Raw genomic sequence first — 10767 nt, 5'->3', positions numbered from 1 at the left:
GCCACCTTGTGTGTGTTTTTCTCCTCTCATGGAGAGAATATTTAGAATCTTTGGTAAGGCATGAGTGCTTTACAACTTTTGTTCTTTCGACTGCTGAGGGGGGTTGTAGAACACCGAACTTCGGTTCACCCAGTTCGTGCCTTCATGTCTATATGGCGTGATTGCGTGGACTGGTTTTGTCGGCGCATGGAAGGGTGGATGTCTCGGCAGTTTCATCGCGGGTGCAAGATCTTGTGGTGCGCTACCCTCTCCATCAGGTCATGCAACGATAGTTATCAAGGTCACTTATGCTCTACTATGAAGATCAGGCATACAAGTTGCAGTCGTGTGTTCCATACACGTACACACATCATTTGGTATTCAGAGCCTTGGTTGTCATGGTGTGAGCTGATTATCCTTACAAGCTTCCTTCGCAGATTGGTATTCAATTCCTAGATAGTGTTGAGTCAAGTCAGAATGCTGATAGGGTGCCTTGAGAGATTTAAACATTGGTTTTCCTCTCATTGCGTCGGGTCAATTCAACGGTTTGGTTCTCACTATATGGAGTTGTTTCTCAGTTTGCGCTTGAGTTTGTAGTTATCTTGCGTCGTCAAGCCTTGTTTTTTTTTGTTCTTTCTTGAGTCAAAATTCCAATAATGTTCGTCCAATGTTGATGCTACGAGCACGAGTCGAGGACGACTCGTTTTGAAGGGAGAGAGAATGATGTGGACAGGATAACTCAACCTCAACTATGATTCAATAGTTTGTTACAGCTATACCTGCAAAACTAGGCCACGTTTCTGCATCCTTATTCCATATCAGCAGAAAGATATTGAAGTCTAGTTTCCAACGCAACAAACGGTGCATCTTTTGGACTTCCGAGCTAAGAGTTATGATCGTTTTAGTGGAAGGTGCACATGGCAGCCCAAGCACCTGCGCGAGAATTGAAGAGATTGCTTGAGTTCCCACTTCAGTTAGCCAAAAGTAAAGAGGACCTTTGGAATGGTGGTTAGCAACCCAGATTAAGTGTCAACTTTTCGCATACTTTTTTGTCATTGTATAAATACCCATGTAATCCTTCTATGTACGAGTCTCTTTTGGTTAAAATACAGCCACCTTGTGTGTGTTTTTCTCCTCTCATGGAGAGAATATTTAGAATCTTTGGTAAGGCATGAGTGCTTTACAACTTTCGTTCTTTCGACTCCTGAGGGGGTTGTAGAACACCGAACTTCGGTTCACCCAGTTCGTGCCTTCATGTCTATATGGCATGATTGCGTGGACTGGTTTTGTCGGCGCATGGAAGGGTGGATGTCTCGGCAGTTCGTCACGGGTGCAAGATCTTGTGGTGCGCTACCTCTCCATCAGGTCATGCAACAATAGTTATCAAGTTTACTTATGCTCCACCATGAAGATTGGGCCATACAAGTTGCAGTCATGTGTTCCATACACGTACACACATCAATCTCCAAATGGAAAGAAGTGAGATTCCACCTGACCCACATCAGCTAGGACTTCCATCGGGTGCGTCCAAAATGATTTGCGAGCCTATGGTACGCTTACCGCAAACCGTGCATCTATCTTCTGTCAAGATTAGCACTATCTCTGAAAGGACCGAAACGAGCTTCCACTTGACCCTAGTCACCTAGTGGTACCATCAGGTGCGTCCAAAACGATTTCTGAGCCTATGGTACATCTAGCGCAAACCATGCACCTAGCTTGCACCAACGCTAACTCAGTCTACAAATAGAAAGAAGAGAGATTCCACATCACCCACATCACCTAGGAGTTCCATCGGGTGCATCCAAAATGATTTCTGAGCCTATGGTATGTTCGACGCAAACCATGCACCTATGTAGCATCGACACTAACAAGGTCTCCAAACGGAAAGAAGCGAGAGTCCAAATGACCCACGTCACCTAGGCGTTCCATCGAGTGCGTCCAACACGATTTCTGAGCCAATCGTATGTTCAACACAAAACCGTGCTCCTATCTTCCATCAAGTTTGGCACTATTTCCGAAAGGACCGAAACGAGCTTCCACTTGAGCCCCGTCACCTAGTGGTACGATCGGGTGCGTCCAAAATGATTTCTGAGCCGATGGTACATTTGGCGCAAACTGTGCACCTATCTTGCACCGACCCCAACACTATCTCCAAATGGAAAGAAGTGAGATTCCACCTAACCCACATCAGCTAGGACTTCCATCGGGTGCGTCCAAAATGATTTGCGAGCCTATGGTACGCTTACCGCAAACCGTGCATCTATTTTCCGTCAAGATTAGCACTATCTCCGAAAGGACCGAAACGAGCTTCCACTTGACCCTAGTCACCTAGTGGTACCATCAGGTGCGTCCAAAATGATTTCTGAGCCTATGGTACATCTAGCGCAAACCATGCACCTAGCTTGCACCGACGCTAACACAGTCTCCAAATAGAAAGAAGAGAGATTCCACATCACCCACGTCACCTAGGAGTTCCATCGGGTGCGTCCAAAATGATTTCTGAGCCTATGGTACGTTCGACGCAAACCGTGCACCTATCTAGCATCGACACTAACAAGGTCTCCAAACGGAAAGAAGCGAGAGTCCAAATGACCCACGTCACCTAGGCGTTCCATCGAGTGCGTCCAAAATGATTTCTGAGCCAATGGTATGTTCAACGCAAAACCATGCTCCTATCTTCCGTCAAGATTAGCACTATTTCCGAAAGGACCGAAATGAGCTTCCACTTGAGCCCCATCACCTAGTGGTACGATCGGGTGCGTCCAAAATGATTTCTAAGCCGATGGTACGTTTGGCGCAAACAGTGCACCTATCTTGCACCGACGCTAACACTGTCTTCAAATGGGAAGAAGTGAGATTCCACATGACCCACGTCACCTAGGAGTTCCATCAGGTGCGTCCAAAATGATTTCCGAGCCTATGGTACGCTCGACGCAAACCGTGCACCTATCTTCCGTCAAGATTAGCACTATCTCCGAAAGGACCGAAACGAGCTTCCACTTGACCCTAGTCACCTAGTGGTACAATCGGGTGCGTCCAAAATGATTTTTGAGCCTATGGTACATCTAGCGCAAACCATGCACCTAGCTTGCACCGACGCTAACATAGTCTCCAAATAGAAAGAAGAGAGATTCCACATCACCCATGTCACCTAGGAGTTCCATCGGGTGCGTCCAAAATGATTTCTGAGCCTATGGTACGTTCGACGCAAACCGTGCACCTATCTAGCATCGACACTAACAATGTCTCCAAATGGAAAGAAGCGAGAGTCCAAATGACCCATGTCACCTAGGCCTTCCATCGACTGGATCCAAAATGATTTCTGACCCAATGGTATGTTCGACGCAAACCGTGCTCCTATCTTGCGTCAAGATTAGCACTATGTCCGAAAGGACTGAAACGAGCTTCCACTTGAGCCTCGTCACCTAGTGGTATGATCAGGTGTGTCCAAAATGATTTATGAGCCGATGGTACGTTTGGCGCAAACAGTGCACCTATCTTGCACCGACCCTAACACTGTCTCCAAATGGAAAGAAGTGAGATTCATCATGACCCACGTCAATTAGGACTTCCATCGGGTGCGTCCAAAATGATTTGCGTGCCTATGGTACGCTCGACGCAAACAGTGCACCCATCTTCCGTCAAGATTAGCCCTATCTCTGAAAGGACCAAAACGAGCTTCCACTTGGCCCTAGTCACCTAGTGGTACCATCAGGTGCATAAAAAACGATTTCTGAGCCTATGGTACATCTAGTGCAAACCATGCACCTAGCTTGCACTGACGCTAACACAGTCTCCAAATAGAAAGAAGAGAGATTCCACATCACCCACATCACCTAGGAGTTCCATCGGGTGCGTCCAAAATGATTTATGAGCCTGTGGTAAGTTCGATGCAAACCGTGCACCTATCTAGCATCGACACTAACATTATCTCCAAATGGAAAGAAGCGAGAGTCCAAATGACATACGTCACCTAGGCGTTCCATCGAGCGCCTCCAAAACGATTTCTGAGCTAATGGTATGTTCGACGCAAATCGTGCTCCTATCTTGCGTCAAGATTAGCACTATGTTCGAAAGGACCGAAACGAGCTTCCACTTGAGCCTTGTCACCTAGTGGTATGATCGGGTGCGTCCAAAATGATTTCTGAGTCGATGGTACATTTGGCGCAAACTGTGCACCTATCTTGCACCGACCCTAACACTATCTCCAAATGGAATGAAGTGAGATTCCACCTAACCCACATCAGCTAGGACTTCCATCGGGTGCGTCCAAAATTATTTGTGAGCCTATGGTACGCTTACCGCAAACCGTGCATCTATCTTCCGTCAAGATTAGCACTATCTCCGAAAGGACCAAAACGAGCTTCCACTTGACCCTAGTCACCTAGTGGTACCATCAGGTGCGTCCAAAACGATTTCTGAGCCTATGGTACATCTAGCGCAAACCATGCACCTAGCTTGCACCGACGCTAACTCAGTCTACAAATAGAAAGAAGAGAGATTCCACATCACCCACGTCACCTAGGAGTTCCATCGGGTGCATCCAAAATGATTGCTGAGCCTATGGTATGTTCGACGCAAACCGTGCACCTATGTAGCATCGACACTAACAAGGTCTCCAAACGGAAAGAAGCAAGAGTCCAAATGACCCACGTCACCTAGGCGTTCCATCGAGTGCGTCCAACACGATTTCTGAGCCAATCGTATGTTCAACACAAAACCGTGCTCCTATCTTCCATCAAGATTGGCACTATTTCCGAAAGGACCGAAACGAGCTTCCACTTGAGCCCCGTCACCTAGTGGTACGATCGGGTGCGTCCAAAATGATTTCTGAGCCGATGGTACATTTGGTGCAAACTGTGCACCTATCTTGCACCGACCCTAACACTATCTCCAAATGGAAAGAAGTGAGATTCCACCTGACCCACATCAGCTAGGACTTCCATCGGGTGCGTCCAAAATGATTTTTGCGAGCCTATGGTACGCTTACCGCAAACCGTGCATCTATCTTCCGTCAAGATTAGCACTATCTCCGAAAGGACCGAAACGAGCTTCCACTTGACCCTAGTCACCTAGTGGTACCATCAGGTGCGTCCAAAATGATTTCTGAGCCTATGGTACATCTAGCGCAAACCATGCACCTAGCTTGCACCGATGCTAACACAGTCTCCAAATAGAAAGAAGAGAGATTCCACATCACCCACGTCACCTAGGAGTTCCATCGGTTGCGTCCAAAATGATTTCTGAGCCTATGGTACGTTCGACGCAAACCGTGCACCTATGTAGCATCGACACTAACAAGGTCTCCAAACGGAAAGAAGCGAGAGTCCAAATGACCCACGTCACCTAGGCGTTCCATCGAGTGCGTCCAAAATGATTTCTGAGCCAATGGTATGTTCAACGCAAAACCATGCTCCTAACTTCCGTCAAGATTAGCACTATTTCCGAAAGGACCGAAATGAGCTTCCACTTGAGCCCCGTCACCTAGTGGTACGATCGGGTGCGTCCAAAATGATTTCTAAGCCGATGGTACGTTTGGCGCAAACAGTGCACCTATCTTGCACCGACGCTAACACTGTCTTCAAATGGGAAGAAGCGAGATTCCACATGACCCACGTCACCTAGGAGTTCCATCAGGTGCGTCCAAAATGATTTCCGAGCCTATGGTACGCTCGACGCAAACCGTGCACCTATCTTCCGTCAAGATTAGCACTATCTCCGAAAGGACCGAAACTAGCTTCCACTTGACCCTAGTCACCTAGTGGTACAATCGGGTGCGTCCAAAACGATTTTTGAGCCTATGGTACATCTAGCGCAAACCATGCACCTAGCTTGCACCGACGCTAACATAGTCTACAAATAGAAAGAGGAGAGATTCCACATCACCCATGTCACCTAGGAGTTCCATCGGGTGCGTCCAAAATGATTTTCTGAGCCTATGGTACGTTCGACGCAAACCGTGCACCTATCTAGCATCGACACTAACAATGTCTCCAAATGGAAAGAAGCGAGAGTCCAAATGACCCATGTCACCTAGGCGTTCCATCGACTACATCCAAAACGATTTCTGAGCCAATGGTATGTTCGACGCAAACCGTGCTCCTATCTTGCGTCAAGATTAGCACTATGTCCGAAAGGACTAAAACGAGCTTCCACTTGAGCCTCATCACCTAGTGGTACGATTGGGTGTGTCCAAAATGATTTATGAGCCGATGGTACGTTTGGCGCAAACAGTGCACCTATCTTGCACCGACCCTAACACTGTCTCCAAATGGAAAGAAGTGAGATTCATCATGACCCACGTCAATTAGGACTTCCATCGGGTGCGTCCAAAATGATTTGCGTGCCTATGGTACGCTCGACGCAAACCGTGCACCCATCTTCCGTCAAGATTAGCCCTATCTCTGAAAGGACCAAAACGAGCTTCCACTTGACCCTAGTCACCTAGTGGTACCATCAGGTGCATCCAAAACGATTTCTGAGCCTATGGTACATCTAGTGCAAACCATGCACCTAGCTTGCACTGACCCTAACACAGTCTCCAAATAGAAAGAAGAGAGATTCCACATCACCCACGTCACCTAGGAGTTCCATCGGGTGCGTCCAAAATGATTTATGAGCCTGTGGTACGTTCGATGCAAACCGTGCACCTATCTAGCATCGACACTAACATTATCTCCAAATGGAAAGAAGTGAGAGTCCAAATGACATACGTCACCTAGGCGTTCCATCGAGCGCCTCCAAAACGATTTCTGAGCTAATGGTATGTTCGATGCAAATCGTGCTCCTATCTTGCGTCAAGATTAGCACTATGTTCGAAAGGACCGAAACGAGCTTCCACTTGAGCCTCGTCACCTAGTGGTACGATCGGGTGCGTCCAAAATAATTTCTGAGCCGATGGTACATTTGGCGCAAACTGTGCACCTATGTTGCACCGACCCTAACACTCTCTCCAAATGGAATGAAGTGAGATTCCCCCTGACCCACATCAGCTAGGACTTCCATCGGGTGCGTCCAAAATTATTTGTGAGCCTATGGTACGCTTACCGCAAACCGTGCATCTATCTTCCGTCAAGATTAGCACTATCTCCGAAAGGACCAAAACGAGCTTCCACTTGACCCTAGTCACCTAGTGGTACCATCAGGTGCGTCCAAAATGATTTCTGAGCCTATGGTACATCTAGCGCAAACCATGCACCTAGCTTGCATCGACGCTAACTCAGTCTCCAAATAGAAAGAAGAGAGATTCCACATCACCCACGTCACCTAGGAGTTCCATCGGGTGTATCCAATATGATTTCTGAGCCTATGGTATGTTCGACGCAAACCGTGCACCTATGTAGCATCGACACTAACAAGGTCTCCAAACGGAAAGAAGCGAGAGTCCAAATGACCCACGTCACCTAGGCGTTCCATCGAGTGCGTCCAACACGATTTCTGAGCCAATCGTATGTTCAACACAAAACCGTGCTCCTATCTTCCATCAAGATTGGCACTATTTCCAAAAGGACCGAAACGAGCTTCCACTTGAGCCCCGTCACCTAGTGGTACCATCGGGAGCGTCCAAAATGGTTTCTGAGCCGATGGTACGTTTGGCGCAAATAGTGCACATATCTTGCACCGACAATAACACTGCCTTCAAATGGGAAGAAGTGAGATTCCACATGACCCACGTTAGCTAGGACTTCCATCGGGTGCGTCCAAAATTATTTGCGAGCCTATGGTACACTTACCACAAATCGTGCAACTATCTTCCGTCAAGATTAGCACTATCTCCGAAAGGACCGAAACGAGCTTCCACTTGACCCTAGTCACCTAGTGGTACCATCAGGTGCGTCCAAAATGATTTCTGAGCCTATGGTACATCTAGCGCAAACCATGCACCTAGCTTGCACCGACGCTAACACAGTCTCCAAATAGAAAGAAGAGAGATTCCACATCACCCACGTCACCTAGGAGTTCCATCGGGTGCGTCCAAAATGATTTCTGAGCCTATGGTACGTTCGACGCAAACCGTGCACCTATGTAGCATCGACACTAACAAGGTCTCCAAACGGAAAGAAACGAGAGTCCAAATGACCCACGTCACCTAGGCGTTCCATCGAGTGCGTCCAAAATGATTTCTGAGCCAATGGTATGTTCAACACAAAACCATGCTCCTATCTTCCGTCAAGATTAGCACTATTTCCGAAAGGACCGAAATGAGCTTCCACTTGAGCCCCGTCACCTAGTGGTACGATCGGGTGCGTCCAAAATGATTTCTAAGCCAATGGTACGTTTGGCGCAAACAGTGCACCTATCTTGCACCGACGCTAACACTGTCTTCAAATGGGAAGAAGCGAGATTCCACATGACCCACGTCACCTAGGAGTTCCATCAGGTGCGTCCAAAATGATTTCCGAGCCTATGGTACGCTCGACGCAAACCGTGCACCTATCTCCGTCAAGATTAGCACTATCTCCGAAAGGACCGAAACGAGCTTCCACTTGACCCTAGTCACCTAGTGGTACAATCGGGTGCGTCCAAAACAATTTTTGAGCCTATGGTACATCTAGCGCAAACCATGCACCTAGCTTGCACCGACGCTAACATAGTCTACAAATAGAAACAGGAGAGATTCCACATCACCCATGTCACCTAGGAGTTCCATCGGGTGCGTCCAAAATGATTTTCTGAGCCTATGGTACGTTCGACGCAAACCGTGCACCTATCTAGCATCGACACTAACAATGTCTCCAAATGGAAAGAAGCGAGAGTCCAAATGACCCATGTCACCTAGGCGTTCCATTGACTGCATCCAAAATGATTTCTGAGCCAATGGTATGTTCGACGCAAACCGTGCTCCTATCTTGCGTCAAGATTAGCACTATGTCCGAAAGGACTGAAACGAGCTTCCACTTGAGCCTCGTCACCTAGTGGTACGATCGAGTGTGTCCAAAATGATTTATGAGCCGATGGTACGTTTGGCGCAAACAGTGCACCTATCTTGCACCGACCCTAACACTGTCTCCAAATGGAAAGAAGTGAGATTCATCATGACCCACGTCAATTAGGACTTCCATCGGGTGCGTCCAAAATGATTTGCGTGCTTATGGTACGCTCGACGCAAACCGTGCACCCATCTTCCGTCAAGATTAGCCCTATCTCTGAAAGGACCAAAACGAGCTTCCACTTGACCCTAGTCACCTAGTGGTACCATCAGGTGCATCCAAAACGATTTCTGAGCCTATGGTACATCTAGTGCAAACCATGCACCTAGCTTGCACTGACGCTAACACAGTCTCCAAATAGAAAGAAGAGAGATTCCACATCACCCACGTCACCTAGGAGTTCCATCGGGTGCGTCCAAAATGATTTATGAGCCTGTGGTACGTTCGATGCAAACCGTGCACCTATCTAGCATCGACACTAACATTATCTCCAAATGGAAAGAAGCGAGAGTCCAAATGACATATGTCACCTAGGCGTTCCAACGAGCGCCTCCAAAACGATTTCTGAGCAAATGGTATGTTCGACGCAAATCGTGCTCCTATCTTGCGTCAAGATTAGCACTATGTTCGAAAGGACCGAAACGAGCTTCCACTTGAGCCTCGTCACCTAGTGGTACGATCGGGTGCGTCCAAAATGATTTCTGAGCCGATGGTACATTTGGCGCAAACTGTGCACCTATCTTGCACCGACCCTAACACTATCTCCAAATGGAATGAAGTGAGATTCCACCTGACCCACATCAGCTAGGACTTCCATCGGGTGCGTCCAAAATTATTTGTGAGCCTATGGTACGCTTACCACAAACCGTGCATCTATCTTCCGTCAAGATTAGCACTATCTCCGAAAGGACCAAAACGAGCTTCCACTTGACCCTAGTCACCTAGTGGTACCATCAGGTGCGTCCAAAATGATTTCTGAGCCTATGGTACATCTAGCGCAAACCATGCACCTAGCTTGCACCGACGCTAACTCAGTCTCCAAATAGAAAGAAGAGAGATTCCACATCACCCACGTCACCTAGGAGTTCCATCGGGTGTATCCAATATGATTTCTGAGCCTATGGTATGTTCGACGCAAACCGTGCACCTATGTAGCATCGACACTAACAAGGTCTCCAAACAGAAAGAAGCGAGAGTCCAAATGACCCACGTCACCTAGGCGTTCCATCGAGTGCGTCCAACACGATTTCTGAGCCAATCGTATGTTCAACACAAAACCGTGCTCCTATCTTCCATCAAGATTGGCACTATTTCCGAAAGGACCGAAACAAGCTTCCACTTGAGCCCCGTCACCTAGTGGTACCATCGGGAGCGTCCAAAATGATTTCTGAGCCGATGGTACGTTTGGCACAAATAGTGCACATATCTTGCACCGACAATAACACTGCCTTCAAATGGGAAGAAGTGAGATTCCACATGACCCACGTTAGCTAGGACTTCCATCGGGTGTGATGAGGACATCCCTTCCATTGATACAACCACACCTGCTGCACAACAAGGTCCGATGACAAGAGCTCGAGCACAACAACTTAATTATCAGGTAAAGTCGTTCCTCGCTGTTCATACAAACTCGTCTCAGAATTGGATGCTACTAAATCATGGTGATGATTGTCTTATTCTTAGGAATGTTGGTCAAGACCCCATTGCCTCATGTTTAGACCCCATGATGAGGATGGAGCAGCCGAACAAGTGGGAATCATCATTAATGGGGCGCTCAGCTCATCTCGAGACAGCAGGAAACACTCCATCAAAAGTACCATAACTCCTTGATACGAGATCCAATGAAGCTGGTTTTTGA

Source organism: Miscanthus floridulus, chromosome 6 (genome assembly GCF_019320115.1).
Source record: "Miscanthus floridulus cultivar M001 chromosome 6, ASM1932011v1, whole genome shotgun sequence".
In the NCBI taxonomy this organism is placed as follows: Eukaryota; Viridiplantae; Streptophyta; class Magnoliopsida; order Poales; family Poaceae; genus Miscanthus; species Miscanthus floridulus.
Note: the sequence above shows the minus strand (reverse complement) of the source record.